Source organism: Leiobunum rupestre, chromosome 6 (assembly GCF_980474605.1).
Source record: "Leiobunum rupestre chromosome 6, qqLeiRupe1.1.hap1, whole genome shotgun sequence".
Lineage (NCBI taxonomy): Eukaryota > Metazoa > Arthropoda > Arachnida > Opiliones > Sclerosomatidae > Leiobunum > Leiobunum rupestre.
In genome coordinates, this window is record NC_143389.1 from 2043139 (window position 1) to 2062699 (window position 19561).

The window sequence follows — 19561 nt, forward strand, 5'->3', positions numbered from 1 at the left end:
CAGAATTTTCACCGGCATTTGGATTCAAATTAATTTGGGTCCATTGACCCGATGGCAACTTCTGAAATATCTTGTGCGGAGGACCTGTAGACGGATTAGTAGCTGAATCGGTGTCACCAGATGAGATCCGGTGCTTGGAACCCCTTTGAGCTTCACCAGTCGGTTTGACGCGGCCCACTTGGTCGGCGCCCATTCCCTGAGACATCGGCGTTGCGTTAGGAGTGGCAATATGAACGTCTTCGTTTCCGGCACCCAATGAACCAGGACCATCGACGGCATCCTTACGACCCTCAGCGAATTGATCAATCGATCCCCCCGCAACAATGACAGGGGGTTGTCCACGCTCCTGTCCCTTCATCTCCACTGCAGGGCGTTCCCAAGTAGGGCAATTACGCACAGCATGACCTTGTGTTTTACATTTACGGCAAATAAATTGAGGGCAATCCTTATATAAATGATCGGATGCTAGACACATATTACAGACTTTAACTTGCGATTCATGAGTGACACGGTAAGAATTTTCTCTATTTAAGACATCCGGAACTCGAAGACTGTAAGGTAACGCTGATTTACCTTCCGGGAGCGTCAAACGGACTGATCGGATACCACAATAGAACCCGGCTTTTTCCCGCCACGAAATCGTACCTCTGACTTCGCAGCCCATCATCGTCAACTTCGCCAGCAACGCCTCATCAGTAACATAATCCGGAAGGCCGAAAAAATTTGCCGTCACAGTTTTTTTGGTGACGCTCGAAATGGCATAAGTAATGCTGTCTACCTCCAACCCAGTGTCAATCGCATCATTAATCAAAGTTTCAGACGAAAATACCAAAATGAAGCCGCCCGTGGACGGAACAACAGATTTCACCGCATCCAAACCATATTGAATTTTCACCGCCTCCGCAACATCGTCAAACTTCGGTAATTTTCCTTCAAAATCCACAAAAACCGACCGTTTAATAATATCCATCCTGGATCAGAAGACCCAGGAGGGGAATCACCCGCAAGAAACCGAAACTAGATAAAACGGTTTTAACAGAGAAGGAAAAAAAAACTTGAACTAAAATAACACCTTAAAGGCGGCAAACAGGCTTAGCGAAAACGGAGCGAAAAAAAACGAACCGTTCACAACCAAACCTAGCAGCGACTCGCTAAGCGAGCGCTCTACCATCTGAGCTACGCCCCCTGTTTACCATATTAATTAAATGTTGAGTCGAGTAAGACCGCCGTTCCGAAAATTTAGTTTACATTGGAGGCGCCGGGCATCGATCCCGGTACCTCTCGCATGCTAAGCGAGCGCTCCACCATCTGAGCTACGCCCCCTGTTTACCATATTAATTAAATGTTTAGTCGAGTAAGACCGCCGTTCCGAAATTTTCGTTTACATTGGAGGCGCCGGGCATCGATCCCGGCACCTCTCGCATGCTAAGCGAGCGCTCCACCATCTGAGCTACGCCCCCTGTTTACCATATTAATTAAATGTTTAGTCGAGTAAGACCGCCGTTCCGAAATTTTCGTTTACATTGGAGGCGCCGGGCATCGATCCCGGTACCTCTCGCATGCTAAGCGAGCGCTCTACCATCTGAGCTACGCCCCCTGTTTACCACGTTAATTAAATGTTTAGTCGAGTAAGACCGCCGTTCCGAAATTTTCGTTTACATTGGAGGCGCCGGGCATCGATCCCGGTACCTCTCGCATGCTAAGCGAGCGCTCCACCATCTGAGCTACGCCCCCTGTTTACCATATTAATTAAATGTTTAGTCGAGTAAGACCGCCGTTCCGAAATTTTCGTTTACATTGGAGGCGCCGGGCATCGATCCCGGTACCTCTCGCATGCTCAGCGAGCGCTCTACGATCTGAGCTACGCCCCCTGTTTACCATATTAATTAAATTTTAAGTCGAGTAAGACCACCGTTCCGAAATTTTCGTTTACATTGGAGCCGCCGGGCATCGATCCCGGTACCTCTCGCATGCTAAGCGAGCGCTCTACCATCTGAGCTACGCCCCCTGTTTACCATATTAGTTAAATGTTAAGTCGAGTAAGACCACCGTTCCGAAAATTTCGTTCACATTGGAGGCGCCGGGCATCGATCCTGGTACCTCTCGCATGCTAAGCGAGCGCTCTACCATCTGAGCTACGCCCCCTGTTTACCATATTAATTAAATGTTTAGTCGAGTAAGACCACCGTTCCGAAAATTTCGTTTACCTCTCGCATGCTAAGCGAGCACTTTTTTTTATTTAAAACTTTTTTTATTTTACAAATAACGTTAATGAAGTATGAAAATGTTTGTTAAAAAAAGCATAAGGCACTGGTGTTTACACATTTGATGTTACTATTATTGTATGACTTTAAACAACTTTATCAACAACAATTAAAGCCTTATGAAATATATATATTAGACGTTTCGGTTAGGAAAAAAATTATTTAAGGTGGCTTATAGCGAAAAATTTTTGTTAGATGGCTTTGTAATTCTGTACGCGTTAAATTCGATGAATTGTTATTTTTAACAATGTTTAGGGCAGCCAACTTAATACGAGCTTTAAATTTCTTTTCTAACACAACAAAATTATTAATTTTTCCAAAGCTTAGTAAACAACGACTTAACCAAATTTCTTGTTTGAGCACTGGCATTAAAAATCTTACAATTTTACAAAAGATTGCACCTTTGGCTTTTAAAACTTGGGTTGGTAAAATAGAAAAAACAATGCATAAATCACGTAACATAGAATCCGAATTAAAAATAGTACCGGGTAAACCAAATGTCTCAAGGAACAGCCATGACCACCAGCGATTTGACACTGGGCAACGGATAAACAAGTGTTCCACCGATTCGGGAGCGGAAGTGCAGAGAACGCACGTAGAATCAGGAACAACGCCGAAATGCACCAGTCGAGTCCTCACTGGAAAGCCTTTGTGAATAAGCTTCAAATTCACGTCATTGAGCCGAGGTCCAAACAGAGAACAAGTGACCATGCCCCACTTGACTTCAGGTAACGGAGCCGGAAAATATCCACGCCATTGTTCTTCACCACGAGACTCGATTTTACCGAAGGCGCGCCAAAGCAAGTGGTAAAGTGCGCGAGACGTGAGCTTTCCGAGGTCGACAATTTCCCGATCGCGATCGCGAAGGATCAAAACTTCACCAGAGCAAACCACGTTAGGCCATGAAGGTTTCGTCTCGATGGCAAACCGCCACGACGGCGGAAGAGCGTTACGTAACGATTCGTACGAACGAGAAACCGTAACTCCCGTGAATGACGGTGCTGACTCCGCACAAGCGTCCAAAACCATAGTAACCGGAAGAAACCCCGGAATTAACTCGTACGCGATGTCCTTCACGAGCAGAAAACCCGCCTGGATAAAAATTCGCCTATCAATAGCCGGAAACGGAAACACCGAAATGCGCGGGTTGAAAAAGAGAGGTTCAAGCGCGGGACTGGAATGCGGCGAAACTTCCCAGCCAGTGGCTGATAGCAGCGCTTGCCATGATGTTAAAAGGCTCGCGATCCGAGGGCTCATGGCGCCGAAATGCTTTTTCGCGATGGACAAACGAAAGACTTGAAGGCCAAGACCGTCGTACGCGCCGTACATCGAGAGAAGCGCTGCGACGAGATCGACTTCATAAGACGTGGCTGTGGCAGTAAGAAGAGCCGCAATTTCTTTTACGCGAAACGCCGCCATTTTCGTAGGGACGTCAACAAGACCGAAGCCCCCGGCATTTGTTGGACGAATTAAAATGCCATATTCGACGTGATGAGGTCCAGTGCCCCAAATAAACTCCATCGAAGCCTTTTTGAAACGTTGCGCCCATGACTGAGAAATAGCAACGGAGTTCAGAACGTGCCAAAGAACGGAAGACGCCAGTATGTTCAAAACGATGACTTTACCACACGTATTCAAATGACGTTGCCGCCAGCGACGTAAAACCCCCGTGAACTTTTCAAAACGGTTTTGCCAATTTAACTGCTCAGAATCCTCCTGGTTATGCGAGAGATGAATGCCCAAAATCTTTAGGGGGCCATTATCAATCGTGACACCATCCACCACTGTCGCTGCCGTGTGTCTCAATGAACCAAGCGACATGGCACTACTTTTACTCCGATTTAAAATTGCTCCAGATGCTTGGCAATAGTCGTGGTAAATAACTAAAGACTCTCGAATACCGTCAATGCTAGAAGTAAGGATCGTGGTGTCATCAACATGTTCGTAAATTAGAGGAACATACGAATCCGGCCCGATTGGGATCCGAGGAATACGTGACGAAGTAGTTAACGCAGCGCAAAGAGGCTCTGTAGATAATACGTACAAGAGTGGGCTGAGCGGGCAGCCTTGGCGAACTGACTTTCCAAGGCTGAATACGTTAGTTAGGTACCCATTAACTTTGATACACGACTTCGAGGATGTGAGCAGAATTTGAATCCATGTCCGAAACCGAGGTCCAAATCCTATTGATTGCAAGACCGCGAAGAGATACGACCAATTCACGCGATCAAATGCTTTGTGCAAATCTAATTGCATGACAATTCCTCGTTCTTCGCGTGAGCGCAAAAGGTCCAAAATGTCTTTGAGAAGGCGCGTAGTACGAGAGAGATCCCGTCCTTTGACGGCTCCCGACTGACTCGGAGACGTGATACGGGGAAGAAGAGCCGACAGTCTACTGGAAAGCACCTTGGCGATAATCTTGTAATCAATGTTTAAGAGCGATATAGGCCTCCAGTTCATTAAAAGATTTAAATCTCCTTTCTTTGGCAACAAGATTATCATGCCTTCACGCATACTAGGGGGTAGAATTCCCTCCGATCTTATTTTCGAGACCATACGCATAAAACCGTCCTTGATTTTAGGTAAAACAAAAGACCAAAATTCTACGCTGAAACCATCCTTTCCTAGGCTCTTCCCTCGGGGCATACTTTTAAGAGCCAGCAACACCTCAGCCCACTCGATATCCCGCTCCAAAGCCTCCATATCAGCCTCTTCTACCCGATCGGTTACCAGATGAGAGAAACTGGCCACCTTTGCGGGATCCACAGGTTCCTTCTCGTACAAGCTGGCGTAAAAGTGAAAAATTTCATCACGAATAGTTTGACTGTCATTAGTTATAGTGCCATTGGGAAGCTGCAAACTTGAAACCAGTTTATTCCTTTGACGATACGTTTCTAAGCGCAAAAATATTTAGTAGGCCGCTCATCATCAAGTTTATGCTTCGCCCGAGAGCGCAGAAATTCCCCTTGAAACTCGTACGTCACCAGGTCCTTAAGGCGACGATTGCAGTCGGCGAGCTCGTCCGCGTCAGCAACTGAAAGAGGACCTTTATTACTCAGTGCATTGATCCGCAACTGGATGGCAGATTTGTCTTTACGACGCGACGCGGCCAAATTTTTCGAAAAAAAACATGGCGTAATCGCGAAGCGAAACTTTAAGCGACTCATACCAACAAAAGATATCTTCACGGTACGCGAGAGTCTCTTTGCTTCTGGATATGATTCTAGAAAGAGCTTGATAAAACGTAGCTTCGGTTAAAAGAGACGCGTTAAAAGCCCAGGTGCCAGGACCCCGGGGAATTTCTTTAGGATCAAATAGAACGGTGAAGGCTTTGTGATCAGAAAACGGTGAGACTTTGTAGGAACTACGAGAAAATTTCGGAAGATCGGCTGGGAAGGCGAACAAATAGTCAATGCGAGAGAAGCGGTAATGGCCAAAGGCAAAACCCGCCCAGGAGTAATCGTATTGTTCTTTGTGATATTGTCTCCAAACATCAGAGAGCGACAGTTGGCGTACCATGGCACGCAGGGAGAATAATGCTCGATTATCAAAGACCGTAGCGGGGCGACGGTCAGCTACGGCAGACATAACGTCATTGAAATCCCCAAAAATAATAGGCTTGGCGATAGTTAGAATAGTAGAGGAAATGTCTGTAAAAAAATCCGCGCGGGCGGCGCGATCATTCGGCGCGTAAAAATTAACTAAATCAACAGTATCGTCATCAATGGAGAGAGAAACATGCAAAAATTGACCTTTCGAATGATTGACAACGCGACGGGCGGTACAATCGAAACCGGCACGAATTAAGATAGCGACTCCGCGATAACCCGTATCAATGTCCAAATCGACAAAAACTTTACCGCTAAAAAGTGATTTAAAAACCGCGACGTGGTCAGATTTCCAATGAGTTTCTTGTAAAAAAATAATATCTTCCATTTTTATCCAATCTATTAATTCTAACATCTTTTGACGATCTCGTAGACCTTTAATGTTCAACGACAGCACTCGGAGAGCCATGGGAATTATCGGGATTATTCGAGACTTCCTGACTATCAGAATTATGATTTATTGCGTCGGTTTCCATACTATTAGACGAAGACTTTTTTAAAGTTGGCCTATTAGAGGATTGATTTAACTTGGCTTGGTTTTTCTCGGTTTGACGGCGAACAGCATTTGAAACGTTAGGTCTAAAATTAGGCTTATTCCGACGGGGCTTGGATGAAAATTCATTGTCGTCATTCGACAACGCGCGTTTTTCACCCCCAAAAGGCTGTTTGTCCGCCACCGGTATCTCGTCATTCAAGGAAGCAACCTGTCTGGTGCTACCTGCGTTGTCCTTTGGTATGGAATCTTCAACAAAAATGGGGGTATTGCGTTGAGGGCAATTACGGGCCGTATGACCTTGTGTTTTACATGCAAAACAGATAAAATTGGGACACTCACGGTAAATGTGGTCCGAAGCCAGACACCCCGTACATACCCGGCTCTGTTTTTCATGTTGGACTTAATAAAAACTCTCCACTCCCAACAAATCGCGAATCTTGATGCGATAAGGGAGAGCCGAGACCTTCTCAGGGAGGGCCAAATGTATTCGACGTACCCCTGTATAAAGATTTTTCTTATTCTTAAGCCAAATTATTTCACTTTTAAGCTCACAGCCCATAGACTGTAATTTCTCCTTCAAACATTCATCGGTAACGATTTCAGGCATACCAAAGAAAGTAGCAGTAATCACCTTCACGGCAACATTCGACACTGCAAAAACTATTCCTCCTACCTCCACTCCTTCAGCAACGCACGCTTCGGCATCACTCGCCGAAACAAAAGTAGCGTAAAACCCACCGTCCGTGGGAACAACGGACGTAACAGCATCCAAACCAAAGGCCTTCTGGATAGCAACGTGAACGGCATCTTCGGAAACAGCGGCGTCAATGCAGGTTATAAAATTAGTACGTTTTAATAAATGCATCCTGGCTCTCGCCCGAGAAACCAGGAGGAACAACAAAGTTAAAAACCAAGGGAAAGGTAATATTAAGAAAACTATAAATTAATGTAAAATAATGGGGAAAATGGCGCAACCGAGGCAGAAGAAAGCGGAGCGAAAAATTAACGAACCGCCTAGGTCAAGAGTCAGCAGCGCTCTCCATGCTAAGCGAGCGCTCTACCATCTGAGCTACGCCCCGTGTTTACCATATTAATTAAAAATTTAGTCGAGTAAGACCGCCGTTCCGAAAATTTCGTTTACATTGGAGGCGAGGGGCATCGATCCCGGTACCTCTCGCATGGTAAGCGAGCGCTCTACCATCTGAGCTACGCCCCCTGTTTACCATATTAATTAAAAGTTTAGTCGAGTAGGACCGGCGTTCCGAAAATTTCGTTTACATTGGCATCGATCCCGGTACCTCTCGCATGCTAAGCGAGCGCTCTACCATCTGAGCTACGCCCCCTGTTTACCATATTAATTAAATGTTTAGTCGAGTAAGACCGCCGTTCCTTAAATTTCGTTTACATTGGAGGCGCCGGGCATCGATCCCGGTACCTCTCGCATGCTAAGCGAGTGCTCTACCATCTGAGCTACGCCCCCTGAATACCATAGTAATTAAATGTTTAGTCGAGTAAGACCGCCGTTCCGAAAATTTCGTTTACATTGGAGGCCCCGGGCATCGATCCCGGTACCTCTCGCATGCTAAGCGAGCGCTCTACCATCTGAGCTACGCCCCCTGTTTACCACATTAATTAAATGTTTGGTCGAGTAAGACCGCCGTTCCGAAAATTTCGTTTACATTGGCATAGATCCCGGTACCTCTCGCATGCTAAGCGAGCGCTCTATCATATGAGCTACGCCTCCTGTTTACCATATTAATTAAATGTTTAGTCGAGTAAGACGGCCGTTCCGAAAATTTCGTTTACATTGGCATCGATCCCGGTACCTCTCGCATGCTAAGCGAGCGCTCTACCATCTGAGCCACGCCCCCTGTTAACCATATTAATTAAATGTTTAGTCGAGTAAGACCGCCGTTTCGAAAATTTCGTTTACATTGGAAGCACCGCGCATCGGGCATCGATCCCGATACCTCTCGCATGCTAAGCGAGCGCTCTATCATCTGAGCTACGCCCCCTGTGTACCATATTAATTAAATGTTTAGTCGAGTAAGACCACTGTTCCGAAAATTTCGTTTACATTGGAGGCGCCGGGCATCGATCCCGGTACCTCTCGCATGCTAAGCGAGCGCTCTACCATCTGAGCTACGCCCCCTGTTTACCATATTAATTAAATGTTTAGTCGAATAAGACCACCGTTCCGAAAATTTCGTTTACATTGGAGGCGCCGGGCATCGATCCCGGTACCACTCGCAAGCTAAGCGAGCGCTCTACCATCTGAGCTACGCCCAATGTTTACCATATTAATAAAATGTTTAGTCGAGTAAGACCACCGTTCCGAAAATTTCGTTTACATTGGAGGCGCCGGCCATCGATCCCGGTACCTCTCGCATGCCAAGCGAGCGCTCTACCATCTGAGCTACGCCCCCTGTTTACCAGAGTAATTAAATGTTTAGTCGAGTAAGACCGCGGTTCCGAAAATTTCGTTTACATTGGCATCGATCCCGGTACCTCTCGCATGCTAAGCGAGCGCTCTACCATCTGAGCTACGCCCCCTGTTTACCATATTAATTAAATGTTTAGTCGAGTAAGACCGCCGTTCCTTAAATTTCGTTTACATTGGAGGCGCCGGGCATCGATCCCGGTACCTCTCGCATGCTAAGCGAGCGCTCTACCATCTGAGCTACGCCCCCTGTTTACCATATTAATTAAATGTTTAGTCGAGTAAGACCGCCGTTCCTTAAATTTCGTTTACATTGGAGGCGCCGGGCATCGATCCCGGTACCTCTCGCATGCTAAGCGAGTGCTCTACCATCTGAGCTACGCCCCCTGAATACCATAGTAATTAAATGTTTAGTCGAGTAAGACCGCCGTTCCTTAAATTTCGTTTACATTGGAGGCGCCGGGCATCGATCCCGGTACCTCTCGCATGCTAAGCGAGCCCGCTACCATCTAAGCTACGCCCCCTGTTTACCATATTAATTAAATGTTTAGTCGAGTAAAACCGCCGTTCCTTAAATTTCGTTTACATTGAAGGCGCCGGGCATCGATCCCGGTACCTCTCGCATGCTAAGCGAGTGCTCTACCATCTGAGCTACGCCCCCTGAATACCATAGTAATTAAATGTTTAGTCGAGGAAGACCGCCGTTCCTTAAATTTCGTTTACATTGGAGGCGCCGGGCACCGATCCCGGTACCTCTCGCAAGCTAAGCGAGCGCTCTACCATCTGAGCTTCACCCCTGTTTACCATAATAATTAAATGTTTAGTCGAATAAGACCACCGTTCCGAAAATTTCGTTTACATTGGAGGCGCCGGGCATTGATCCCGGTACCTCTCGCATGCTACGCGAGCGCCCTACCATCTGAGCTACGCCCCCTGTTCACCATATTAATTAAATGTTTAGTCGAGTAAGACCGCCGTTCCGAAAATTTCGTTTACATTGGCATCGATCCCGGTACCTCTCGCATGCTAAGCGAGCGCTCTACCACCTGAGCTACGCCCCTGTTTACCATAGTAATTAAATGTTTAGTCGAGTAAGACCGTGTTCCGAAAATTTCGTTTACATTGAAGGCGCCGGGCATCGATCCCGGTACCTCTCGCATGCTAAGCGAGCGCTCTACCATCTGAGCTACGCCCCCTGTTTACCATAGTAATTAAATGTTTAGTCGAGTAAGACCGCCGTTCCGAAAATTTCGTTTACATTGGAGGCGCCGGGCATCGATCCCGTTACCTCTCGCATGCTAAGCGAGCGCTCTACCATCTGAGCTACGCCCCCTGTTTACCATAGTAATTAAATGTTTAGTCGAGTAAGACCGCCGTTTCGAAAATTTCGTTTACATTGGAGGCGCCGGGCATCGATCCCGGTACCTCTCGCATGCTAAGCGTGCGCTCTACCATCTGAGCTACGCCCCCTGTTTACCATATTAATTAAATGTTTAGTCGAGTAAGACCGCCGTTCCTTAAATTTCGTTTACATTGGAGGCGCCGGGCATCGATCCCGGTACCTCTCGCATGCTAAGCGAGCGCTCTACCATCTGAGCTACGCCCCCTGTTTACCATATTAATTAAATGTTTAGTCGAGTAAGACCGCCGTTCCTTAAATTTCGTTTACATTGGAGGCGCCGGGCATCGATCCCGGTACCTCTCGCATGCTAAGCGAGTGCTCTACCATCTGAGCTACGCCCCCTGAATACCATAGTAATTAAATGTTTAGTCGAGTAAGACCGCCGTTCCTTAAATTTCGTTTACATTGGAGGCGCCGGGCATCGATCCCGGTACCTCTCGCATGCTAAGCGAGCCCGCTACCATCTAAGCTACGCCCCCTGTTTACCATATTAATTAAATGTTTAGTCGAGTAAAACCGCCGTTCCTTAAATTTCGTTTACATTGAAGGCGCCGGGCATCGATCCCGGTACCTCTCGCATGCTAAGCGAGTGCTCTACCATCTGAGCTACGCCCCCTGAATACCATAGTAATTAAATGTTTAGTCGAGGAAGACCGCCGTTCCTTAAATTTCGTTTACATTGGAGGCGCCGGGCACCGATCCCGGTACCTCTCGCAAGCTAAGCGAGCGCTCTACCATCTGAGCTTCACCCCTGTTTACCATAATAATTAAATGTTTAGTCGAGTAAGACCACCGTTCCGAAAATTTCGTTTACATTGGAGGCGCCGGGCATTGATCCCGGTACCTCTCGCATGCTACGCGAGCGCCCTACCATCTGAGCTACGCCCCCTGTTCACCATATTAATTAAATGTTTAGTCGAGTAAGACCGCCGTTCCGAAAATTTCGTTTACATTGGCATCGATCCCGGTACCTCTCGCATGCTAAGCGAGCGCTCTACCACCTGAGCTACGCCCCTGTTTACCATAGTAATTAAATGTTTAGTCGAGTAAGACCGTGTTCCGAAAATTTCGTTTACATTGAAGGCGCCGGGCATCGATCCCGGTACCTCTCGCATGCTAAGCGACCGCTCTACCATCTGAGCTACGCCCCCTGTTTACCATAGTAATTAAATGTTTAGTCGAGTAAGACCGCCGTTCCGAAAATTTCGTTTACATTGGAGGCGCCGGGCATCGATCCCGTTACCTCTCGCATGCTAAGCGAGCGCTCTACCATCTGAGCTACGCCCCCTGTTTACCATAGTAATTAAATGTTTAGTCGAGTAAGACCGCCGTTTCGAAAATTTCGTTTACATTGGAGGCGCCGGGCATCGATCCCGGTACCTCTCGCATGCTAAGCGGGCGCTCTACCATCTGAGCTACGCCCCGTCTTTACCATAGTAATTAAATGTTTAGACGAGTAAGACCGCCGTTCCGAAAATTTAGTTTACATTGGCATCGATCCAGGTACCTCTCGCATGCTAAGCGAGCGATCTACCATCTGAGCTTCGCCCCCTGTTTACCATATTTATTAAATGTTTAGTCGAGTAAGACCACCGTTCCATAAATTTTGTTTACCTTGGAGGCGCCGGGCATCGATCCCGGTACCTCTCGCATGCTAAGCGCGCGCTCTACCATCTGATCTACGCCCCCTGTTTACCATAGTAATTAACTGTTTAATCGAGTAAGACCGCCGTTTCGAAGATTTCGTTTACATTGGAGGCGCCGGGCATCGATCCCGGTACCTCTCGCATGCTAAGCGAGCGCTCTACCATCTGAGCTACGCCCCCTGTTTACCATAGTAATTAAATGTTTAGTCGAGTAAGACCGCCGTTTCGAAAATTTCGTTTACATTGGAGGCGCCGGGTATCGATCCCGGTACCTCTCGCATGCTATGCGGGCGCTCTACCGTCTGAGCTACGCCCCCTGTTTACCATAGTAATTAAATGTTTAGTCGAGTAAGACCGCCGTTTCGAAAATTTTGTTTACATTGGAGGCGCCGGGCATCGATCCCGGTACCTCTCGCATGCTAAGCGGGCGCTCTACCATCTGAGCTACGCCCCGTGTTTACCATAGTAATTAAATGTTTAGACGAGTAAGACCGCCGTTCCGAAAATTTAGTTTACATTGGCATCGATCCAGGTACCTCTCGCATGCTAAGCGAGCGCTCTACCATCTGAGCTACGCCCCCTATTTACCATATTAATTAAATGTTTAGTCGAGTAAGACCGTCGTTCCGAAAATTTCGTTTACATTGGAGGCGACGGGCATCGATCCCGGTACCTCTCGCATGCTAAGCGAGCGCTCTACCATCTGAGCTACGCCCCCTATTTACCATATTAATTAAATGTTTAGTCGAGTAAGACCGTCGTTCCGAAAATTTCGTTTACATTGGAGGCGACGGGCATCGATCCCGGTACCTCTCGCATGCTAAGCGAGCGCTCTACCATCTGAGCTACGCCCCCTGTTTACCATAGTAATTAAATGTTTAGTCGAGTAAGACCGCCGTTCCTTAAATTTCTTTTACATTGGAGGCGCCGGGCCTCAATCCCGTTACCTCTCGCATGCTAAGCGAGCGCTCTACCATCTGAGCTACGCCCCGTGTTTACCATAGTAATTAAATGTTTAGACGAGTAAGACCGCCGTTCCGAAAATTTAGTTTACATTGGCATCGATCCAGGTACCTCTCGCATGCTAAGCGAGCGCTCTACCATCTGAGCTACGCCCCCTATTTACCATATTAATTAAATGTTTAGTCGAGTAAGACCGTCGTTCCGAAAATTTCGTTTACATTGGAGGCGACGGGCATCGATCCCGGTACCTCTCGCATGCTAAGCGAGCGCTCTACCATCTGAGCTACGCCCCCTATTTACCATATTAATTAAATGTTTAGTCGAGTAAGACCGTCGTTCCGAAAATTTCGTTTACATTGGAGGCGACGGGCATCGATCCCGGTACCTCTCGCATGCTAAGCGAGCGCTCTACCATCTGAGCTACGCCCCCTGTTTACCATAGTAATTAAATGTTTAGTCGAGTAAGACCGCCGTTCCTTAAATTTCTTTTACATTGGAGGCGCCGGGCATCGATCCCGGTACCTCTCGCATGCTAAGCGAGCGCGCTACCATCTAAGCTACGCCCCCTGTTTACCATAGTAATTAAATGTTTAGTCGAGTAAGAACGCCGTTCCGAAAATTTCGTTTACATTGGAGGCCCCGGGCATCGATCCCGGTACCTCTCGCATGCTAAGCGAGCGCTCTACCATCTGAGCTACGCCCCCTGTTTACCACATTAATTAAATGTTTGGTCGAGTAAGACCGCCGTTCCGAAAATTTCGTTTACATTGGCATAGATCCCGGTACCTCTCGCATGCTAAGCGAGCGCTCTACCATATGAGCTACGCCTCCTGTTTACCATATTAATTAAATGTTTAGTCGAGTAAGACCGCCGTTTCGAAAATTTCGTTTACATTGGAGGCGCCGGGCATCGATCCCGGTACCTCTCGCATGCTAAGCGAGCGCTCTACCATCTGAGCTACGCCCCCTGTTTACCATAGTAATTAAATGTTTAGTCGAGTAAGACCGCCGTTTCGAAGATTTCGTTTACATTGGAGGCGCCGGGCATCGATCCCGGTACCTCTCGCATGCTAAGCGAGCGCTCTACCATCTGAGCTACGCCCCCTGTTTACCATAGTAATTAAATGTTTAGTCGAGTAAGACCGCCGTTTCGAAAATTTCGTTTACATTGGAGGCGCCGGGCATCGATCCCGGTACCTCTCGCATGCTAGCGAGCGCTCTACCATCTGAGCTACGCCCCCTGTTTACCATGGTAATTAAATGTTTAGTCGAGTAAGACCGCCGTTTCGAAAATTTCGTTTACATTGGAGGCGCCGGGTATCGATCCCGGTACCTCTCGCATGCTATGCGGGCGCTCTACCATCTGAGCTACGCCCCCTGTTTACCATAGTAATTAAATGTTTAGTCGAGTAAGACCGCCGTTTCGAAAATTTTGTTTACATTGGAGGCGCCGGGCATCGATCCCGGTACCTCTCGCATGCTAAGCGGGCGCTCTACCATCTGAGCTACGCCCCGTGTTTACCATAGTAATTAAATGTTTAGACGAGTAAGACCGTCGTTCCGAAAATTTAGTTTACATTGGCATCGATCCAGGTACCTCTCGCATGCTAAGCGAGCGCTCTACCATCTGAGCTACGCCCCCTATTTACCATATTAATTAAATGTTTAGTCGAGTAAGACCGTCGTTCCGAAAATTTCGTTTACATTGGAGGCGACGGGCATCGATCCCGGTACCTCTCGCATGCTAAGCGAGCGCTCTACCATCTGAGCTACGCCCCCTGTTTACCACATTAATTAAATGTTTGGTCGAGTAAGACCGCCGTTCCGAAAATTTCGTTTACATTGGCATAGATCCCGGTACCTCTCGCATGCTAAGCGAGCGCTCTATCATCTGAGCTACGCCCCCTGTGTACCATATTAATTAAATGTTTAGTCGAGTAAGACCACTGTTCCGAAAATTTCGTTTACATTGGAGGCGCCGGGCATCGATCCCGGTACCACTCGCAAGCTAAGCGAGCGCTCTACCATCTGAGCTACGCCCAATGTTTACCATATTAATAAAATGTTTAGTCGAGTAAGACCACCGTTCCGAAAATTTCGTTTACATTGGAGGCGCCGGCCATCGATCCCGGTACCTCTCGCATGCCAAGCGATTGCTTTTTTTTTTTTTTTTAATTATATCATTAAAAAAATACACGACGCGTGTATGGTACAAAAAGCGAAATGCAACAAGATAATAGAACAAGAAAAAAATACGAAGTAACATTTGAAAAATCGGTCGCGAAAATGAACAGCGATAAAGAAAGAAAAACGATTAGATAATATTGATTAAACAATAGTGAGAAATAAAATTTAAGCAACGTATCAAACACTATTAGGCAGTACATGTTGTAGAAAGAATTCATGAACAAAAATAGGCTAAATTAGATATTAAACAGCATTAAAGACGATTAAGAAGAAATAAATTAACGAAAAAAAAAACTCCTTATTGAAAATGAGAAGCAAAGGCTTAGAACCGACAGAACACAGAAAAGGCCGCAAAACATTAAGAAAATCCATCACCATTAATTTGTTACTTATACGTTGAAACCGTAATCATCCGGGATCACAAAGTCCTTATACAGAGGACTGGTAACAGGCTGACCCTGATACCGACACACCCGAGCAAAATATTCGTTCTCTGAAGATGGCGGCCAAGCAACCTCCTTAGGCCACCACTCAGGCCGGCGATGACCCTTGAAAGGGAGCAGACGCATAGCAACGGGAACCCTTTGAACTTTCGTAGCAGAGCCAGAAGAAGAAGACAGCTTCTTACCGACATCGCCATCGCTTGACGACAGCGAATGCTTAGCACTCCGACGCGGATCAGACTTGACACCGGCATCGACGATGGAAGATTCACCACTACCGGCCCGGACCGGAGAACCCTGAGGAATAGCGACTGAGGCAGGATCGACGACCATCGCTTCACCGTCACCACCACCGCCCGACGCCGCTTCTAAATCGCGGGATGCCATCCGGGGCCATAGAGGACACTCCCGAACAACATGTCCCTGCTTCTGGCACTTAAAGCACTTGAAATCAGGACAATGGCGATAAATATGGTCAGGAGAATAACACTTATTACAAATTTTCAACTGAGAATCATGTCGGACAGCGTAAAACTTCTCTCGACCAACAGCATCGGCAACTCGTAAGCGATATGGTAATGATGACAGACTCTCAGGTAAGGTAACACGAACGGTACGAAGTCCGCAATAGAATGATGCCTTTTTATGCCAAACAAGCGGACCCTTGATTTCACAGCCAAGCGACGTTAATTTGGATAAAACGGCTTCATCAGTCACAAACTCAGGTAAGTCCGAAAAGGCGACAGTCACAGTCTTCGCAGAAACGCTTGAAATTTCATATATCTCACCATCAATATCCAAGCCCGAATCTATAACGCCCTCGACATCGGCCAAAGTCTTCAAGGTGAGAATGTAACCACCCTCATCACAGACAACTAAAGCAGAAGCACAATCCAGACCAAAGTTCGCAATCACCGCCGTAGACACAACTTCAAAACTTGGTAGATTTCGTTTAAAATCAATAAAAACCGATCTTTTGAATGCGTCCATCCTGGGTAGAAACACCCAGGAGGGATTAACAAATTAATAAATTAACAACTATTGAATTAAATGCACGAATAATAACCAAAAGAAAAATAAATTGGCAAAATACCCCGCTTAGGCTTAGCGCGACGAAAACACGGAGTGCAAAATCGAACGACCTGCACTCTCCAAAAGCTCGAACGCAACTCCCCCTGCCAAGCGATTGCTCTACCATCTGAGCTACGCCCCCTGTTTACTAGAGTAATTAAATGTTTAGTCGAGTAAGACCGCGGTTCCGAAAATTTCGTTTACATTGGAGGCGAGGGGCATCGATCCCGGTACCTCTCGCATGGTAAGCGAGCGCTCTACCATCTGAGCTACGCCCCCTGTTTACCATATTAATTAAAAGTTTAGTCGAGTAGGACCGCCGTTCCGAAAATTTCGTTTACATTGGCATCGATCCCGGTACCTCTCGCATGCTAAGCGAGCGCTCTACCATCTGAGCTACGCCCCCTGTTTACCATATTAATTAAATGTTTAGTCGAGTAAGACCACCGTTCCGAAAATTTCGTTTACATTGGAGGCGCCGGCCATCGATCCCGGTACCTCTCGCATGCCAAGCGATTGCTCTACCATCTGAGCTACGCCCCCTGTTTACCAGAGTAATTAAATGTTTAGTCGAGTAAGACCGCGGTTCCGAAAATTTCGTTTACATTGGAGGCGCCGGGCATCGATCCCGGTACCTCTCGCATGCTAAGCGAGCGCCCTACCATATGAGCTACGCCCCCTGTTTACCATAGTAATTAAATGTTTAGTCGAGTAAGACCGCCGTTCCGAAAATTTCGTTTACATTGGAGGCGCCGGGCATCGATCCCGGTACCTCTCGCATGCTAAGCGAGCGCTCTACCATCTGAGCTACGCCCCTTGTTTACCATAGTAATTAAATGTTTAGTCGAGTAAGACCGCCGTTCCGAAAATTTCGTTTACATTGGAGGCGCCGGGCATCGATCCCGGTACCTCTCACATGCTAAGCGAGCGCTCTACCATCTGAGCTACGCCCCTTGTTTACCATAGTAATTAAATGTTTAGTCGAGTAAGACCGCCGTTCCGAAAATTTCGTTTACATTGGAGGCGCCGGGCATCGATCCCGTTACCTCTGGCATGCTAAGCGAGCGCTCTACCATCTGAGCTACGCCTCCTGTTTACCATAGTAATTAAATGTTTAGTCGAGTAAGACCGCCGTTCCGAAAATTTCGTTTACATTGGAGGCGCCGGGCATCGATCCCGTTACCTCTCGCATGCTAAATGAGCGCTCTACCATCTGAGCTACGCCCCCTGTTTACCACATAATTAAATGTTTAGTCGAGTAAGACCGCCGTTTTGAAAATTTCGTATACATTGGAGGCGCCGAGCATCGATCATGTTACCTCTGTTATGCTAAGCGAGCGCTCTACCATCTGAGCTACGCCCCCTGTTTACCATAGTAATTAAATGTTTAGTCGAGTAAGACCGCCGTTCCGAAAATTTCGTTTACATTGGAGGCGCCGGGCATCGATCCCGGTACCTCTCGCATGCTAAGCGGGCGCTCTACCATCTGAGCTACGCCCCGTCTTTACCATAGTAATTAAATGTTTAGACGAGTAAGACCGCCGTTCCGAAAATTTAGTTTACATTGGCATCGATCCAGGTACCTCTCGCATGCTAAGCGAGCGCTCTACCATCTGAGCTTCGCCCTCTGTTTACCATATTTATTAAATGTTTAGTCGAGTAAGACCACCGTTCCATAAATTTTGTTTACCTTGGAGGCGCCGGGCATCAATCCCGGTACCTCTCGCATGCTAAGCGCGCGCTCTACCATCTGATCTACGCCCCCTGTTTACCATAGTAATTAACTGTTTAATCGAGTAAGGCCGCCGTTTCGAAAATTTCGTTTACATTGGAGGCGCCGGGCATCGATCCCGGTACCTCTCGCATGCTAAGCGAGCGCTCTACCATCTGAGCTACGCCCCCTGTTTACCATAGTTATTAAATGTTTAGTCGAGTAAGACCGCCGTTTCGAAAATTTCGTTTACATTGGAGGCGCCGGGCATCGATCCCGGTACCTCTCGCATGCTAAGCGGGCGCTCTTCCATCTGAGCTTCGCCCCGTCTTTACCATAGTAATTAAATGTTTAGTCGAGTAAGACCGCCGTTCCGAAAATTTAGTTTACATTGGCATCGATCCCGGTACCTCTCGCATGCTAAGCGAGCGCCCTACCATATGAGCTACGCCCCCTGTTTACCATAGTAATTAAATGTTTAGTCGAGTAAGACCGCCGTTCCGAAAATTTCGTTTACATTGGAGGCGCCGGGCATCGATCCCGGTACCTCTCGCATGCTAAGCGAGCGCTCTACCATCTGAGCTACGCCCCTTGTTTACCATAGTAATTAAATGTTTAGTCGAGTAAGACCGCCGTTCCGAAAATTTCGTTTACATTGGAGGCGCCGGGCATCGATCCCGGTACCTCTCACATGCTAAGCGAGCGCTCTACCATCTGAGCTACGCCTCCTGTTTACCATAGTAATTAAATGTTTAGTCGAGTAAGACCGCCGTTCCGAAAATTTCGTTTACATTGGAGGCGCCGGGCATCGATCCCGTTACCTCTCGCATGCTAAATGAGCGCTCTACCATCTGAGCTACGCCCCCTGTTTACCACATAATTAAATGTTTAGTCGAGTAAGACCGCCGTTTTGAAAATTTCGTATACATTGGAGGCGCCGAGCATCGATCATGTTACCTCTGTTATGCTAAGCGAGCGCTCTACCATCTGAGCTACGCCCCCTGTTTACCATAGTAATTAAATGTTTAGTCGAGTAAGACCGCCGTTCCGAAAATTTCGTTTACATTGGAGGCGCCGGGCATCGATCCCGGTACCTCTCGCATGCTAAGCGAGCGCTCTACCATCTGAGCTACGCCCCCTGTTTACCATAGTAATTAAATGTTTAGTCGAGTAAGACCGCCGTTCCGAAAATTTCGTTTACATTGGAGGCGCCGGGCATCGATCCCGTTACCTCTCGCATGCTAAATGAGAGCTCTACCATCTGAGCTACGCCCCCTGTTTACCACATAATTAAATGTTTAGTCGAGTAAGACCGCCGTTTTGAAAATTT

The 19561-nt window shown here is 47.2% G+C and overlaps 30 non-coding genes across 30 annotated transcripts; all 30 read right to left on the minus strand.

The window, feature by feature from the left end:
- Positions 1-1387: 1387 nt before the first annotated feature.
- On the minus strand, positions 1388-1460 carry TRNAA-AGC (transfer RNA alanine (anticodon AGC)). Its single transcript has one exon. It is a non-coding gene; the product is annotated as a tRNA-Ala (tRNA).
- A 64-nt stretch (positions 1461-1524) lies between these two features.
- Positions 1525-1597, minus strand: TRNAA-AGC (transfer RNA alanine (anticodon AGC)). The gene has a single exon. It is a non-coding gene; the product is annotated as a tRNA-Ala (tRNA).
- A 338-nt stretch (positions 1598-1935) lies between these two features.
- On the minus strand, positions 1936-2008 carry TRNAA-AGC (transfer RNA alanine (anticodon AGC)). Its single transcript has one exon. It is a non-coding gene; the product is annotated as a tRNA-Ala (tRNA).
- Positions 2009-7775: 5767 nt separating this feature from the next.
- On the minus strand, positions 7776-7848 carry TRNAA-AGC (transfer RNA alanine (anticodon AGC)). The gene has a single exon. It is a non-coding gene; the product is annotated as a tRNA-Ala (tRNA).
- Positions 7849-7912: 64 nt separating this feature from the next.
- Positions 7913-7985, minus strand: TRNAA-AGC (transfer RNA alanine (anticodon AGC)). Its single transcript has one exon. It is a non-coding gene; the product is annotated as a tRNA-Ala (tRNA).
- Positions 7986-8447: 462 nt separating this feature from the next.
- TRNAA-AGC (transfer RNA alanine (anticodon AGC)) lies at positions 8448-8520 on the minus strand. The gene has a single exon. It is a non-coding gene; the product is annotated as a tRNA-Ala (tRNA).
- A 201-nt stretch (positions 8521-8721) lies between these two features.
- Positions 8722-8794, minus strand: TRNAA-GGC (transfer RNA alanine (anticodon GGC)). Its single transcript has one exon. It is a non-coding gene; the product is annotated as a tRNA-Ala (tRNA).
- A 191-nt stretch (positions 8795-8985) lies between these two features.
- TRNAA-AGC (transfer RNA alanine (anticodon AGC)) lies at positions 8986-9058 on the minus strand. The gene has a single exon. It is a non-coding gene; the product is annotated as a tRNA-Ala (tRNA).
- A 64-nt stretch (positions 9059-9122) lies between these two features.
- TRNAA-AGC (transfer RNA alanine (anticodon AGC)) lies at positions 9123-9195 on the minus strand. Its single transcript has one exon. It is a non-coding gene; the product is annotated as a tRNA-Ala (tRNA).
- Positions 9196-9396: 201 nt separating this feature from the next.
- On the minus strand, positions 9397-9469 carry TRNAA-AGC (transfer RNA alanine (anticodon AGC)). Its single transcript has one exon. It is a non-coding gene; the product is annotated as a tRNA-Ala (tRNA).
- A 462-nt stretch (positions 9470-9931) lies between these two features.
- Positions 9932-10004, minus strand: TRNAA-AGC (transfer RNA alanine (anticodon AGC)). The gene has a single exon. It is a non-coding gene; the product is annotated as a tRNA-Ala (tRNA).
- Positions 10005-10068: 64 nt separating this feature from the next.
- Positions 10069-10141, minus strand: TRNAA-AGC (transfer RNA alanine (anticodon AGC)). The gene has a single exon. It is a non-coding gene; the product is annotated as a tRNA-Ala (tRNA).
- Positions 10142-10342: 201 nt separating this feature from the next.
- TRNAA-AGC (transfer RNA alanine (anticodon AGC)) lies at positions 10343-10415 on the minus strand. The gene has a single exon. It is a non-coding gene; the product is annotated as a tRNA-Ala (tRNA).
- Positions 10416-10479: 64 nt separating this feature from the next.
- TRNAA-AGC (transfer RNA alanine (anticodon AGC)) lies at positions 10480-10552 on the minus strand. The gene has a single exon. It is a non-coding gene; the product is annotated as a tRNA-Ala (tRNA).
- A 201-nt stretch (positions 10553-10753) lies between these two features.
- On the minus strand, positions 10754-10826 carry TRNAA-AGC (transfer RNA alanine (anticodon AGC)). The gene has a single exon. It is a non-coding gene; the product is annotated as a tRNA-Ala (tRNA).
- Positions 10827-11425: 599 nt separating this feature from the next.
- TRNAA-AGC (transfer RNA alanine (anticodon AGC)) lies at positions 11426-11498 on the minus strand. Its single transcript has one exon. It is a non-coding gene; the product is annotated as a tRNA-Ala (tRNA).
- A 465-nt stretch (positions 11499-11963) lies between these two features.
- Positions 11964-12036, minus strand: TRNAA-AGC (transfer RNA alanine (anticodon AGC)). Its single transcript has one exon. It is a non-coding gene; the product is annotated as a tRNA-Ala (tRNA).
- A 465-nt stretch (positions 12037-12501) lies between these two features.
- TRNAA-AGC (transfer RNA alanine (anticodon AGC)) lies at positions 12502-12574 on the minus strand. The gene has a single exon. It is a non-coding gene; the product is annotated as a tRNA-Ala (tRNA).
- A 64-nt stretch (positions 12575-12638) lies between these two features.
- TRNAA-AGC (transfer RNA alanine (anticodon AGC)) lies at positions 12639-12711 on the minus strand. Its single transcript has one exon. It is a non-coding gene; the product is annotated as a tRNA-Ala (tRNA).
- A 328-nt stretch (positions 12712-13039) lies between these two features.
- Positions 13040-13112, minus strand: TRNAA-AGC (transfer RNA alanine (anticodon AGC)). The gene has a single exon. It is a non-coding gene; the product is annotated as a tRNA-Ala (tRNA).
- Positions 13113-13176: 64 nt separating this feature from the next.
- On the minus strand, positions 13177-13249 carry TRNAA-AGC (transfer RNA alanine (anticodon AGC)). Its single transcript has one exon. It is a non-coding gene; the product is annotated as a tRNA-Ala (tRNA).
- Positions 13250-13450: 201 nt separating this feature from the next.
- On the minus strand, positions 13451-13523 carry TRNAA-AGC (transfer RNA alanine (anticodon AGC)). Its single transcript has one exon. It is a non-coding gene; the product is annotated as a tRNA-Ala (tRNA).
- A 191-nt stretch (positions 13524-13714) lies between these two features.
- TRNAA-AGC (transfer RNA alanine (anticodon AGC)) lies at positions 13715-13787 on the minus strand. The gene has a single exon. It is a non-coding gene; the product is annotated as a tRNA-Ala (tRNA).
- Positions 13788-13851: 64 nt separating this feature from the next.
- On the minus strand, positions 13852-13924 carry TRNAA-AGC (transfer RNA alanine (anticodon AGC)). Its single transcript has one exon. It is a non-coding gene; the product is annotated as a tRNA-Ala (tRNA).
- Positions 13925-14525: 601 nt separating this feature from the next.
- TRNAA-AGC (transfer RNA alanine (anticodon AGC)) lies at positions 14526-14598 on the minus strand. The gene has a single exon. It is a non-coding gene; the product is annotated as a tRNA-Ala (tRNA).
- Positions 14599-17264: 2666 nt separating this feature from the next.
- Positions 17265-17337, minus strand: TRNAA-AGC (transfer RNA alanine (anticodon AGC)). The gene has a single exon. It is a non-coding gene; the product is annotated as a tRNA-Ala (tRNA).
- A 1012-nt stretch (positions 17338-18349) lies between these two features.
- On the minus strand, positions 18350-18422 carry TRNAA-AGC (transfer RNA alanine (anticodon AGC)). The gene has a single exon. It is a non-coding gene; the product is annotated as a tRNA-Ala (tRNA).
- A 328-nt stretch (positions 18423-18750) lies between these two features.
- Positions 18751-18823, minus strand: TRNAA-AGC (transfer RNA alanine (anticodon AGC)). Its single transcript has one exon. It is a non-coding gene; the product is annotated as a tRNA-Ala (tRNA).
- Positions 18824-18887: 64 nt separating this feature from the next.
- TRNAA-AGC (transfer RNA alanine (anticodon AGC)) lies at positions 18888-18960 on the minus strand. Its single transcript has one exon. It is a non-coding gene; the product is annotated as a tRNA-Ala (tRNA).
- A 337-nt stretch (positions 18961-19297) lies between these two features.
- Positions 19298-19370, minus strand: TRNAA-AGC (transfer RNA alanine (anticodon AGC)). The gene has a single exon. It is a non-coding gene; the product is annotated as a tRNA-Ala (tRNA).
- Positions 19371-19561: the final 191 nt, after the last annotated feature.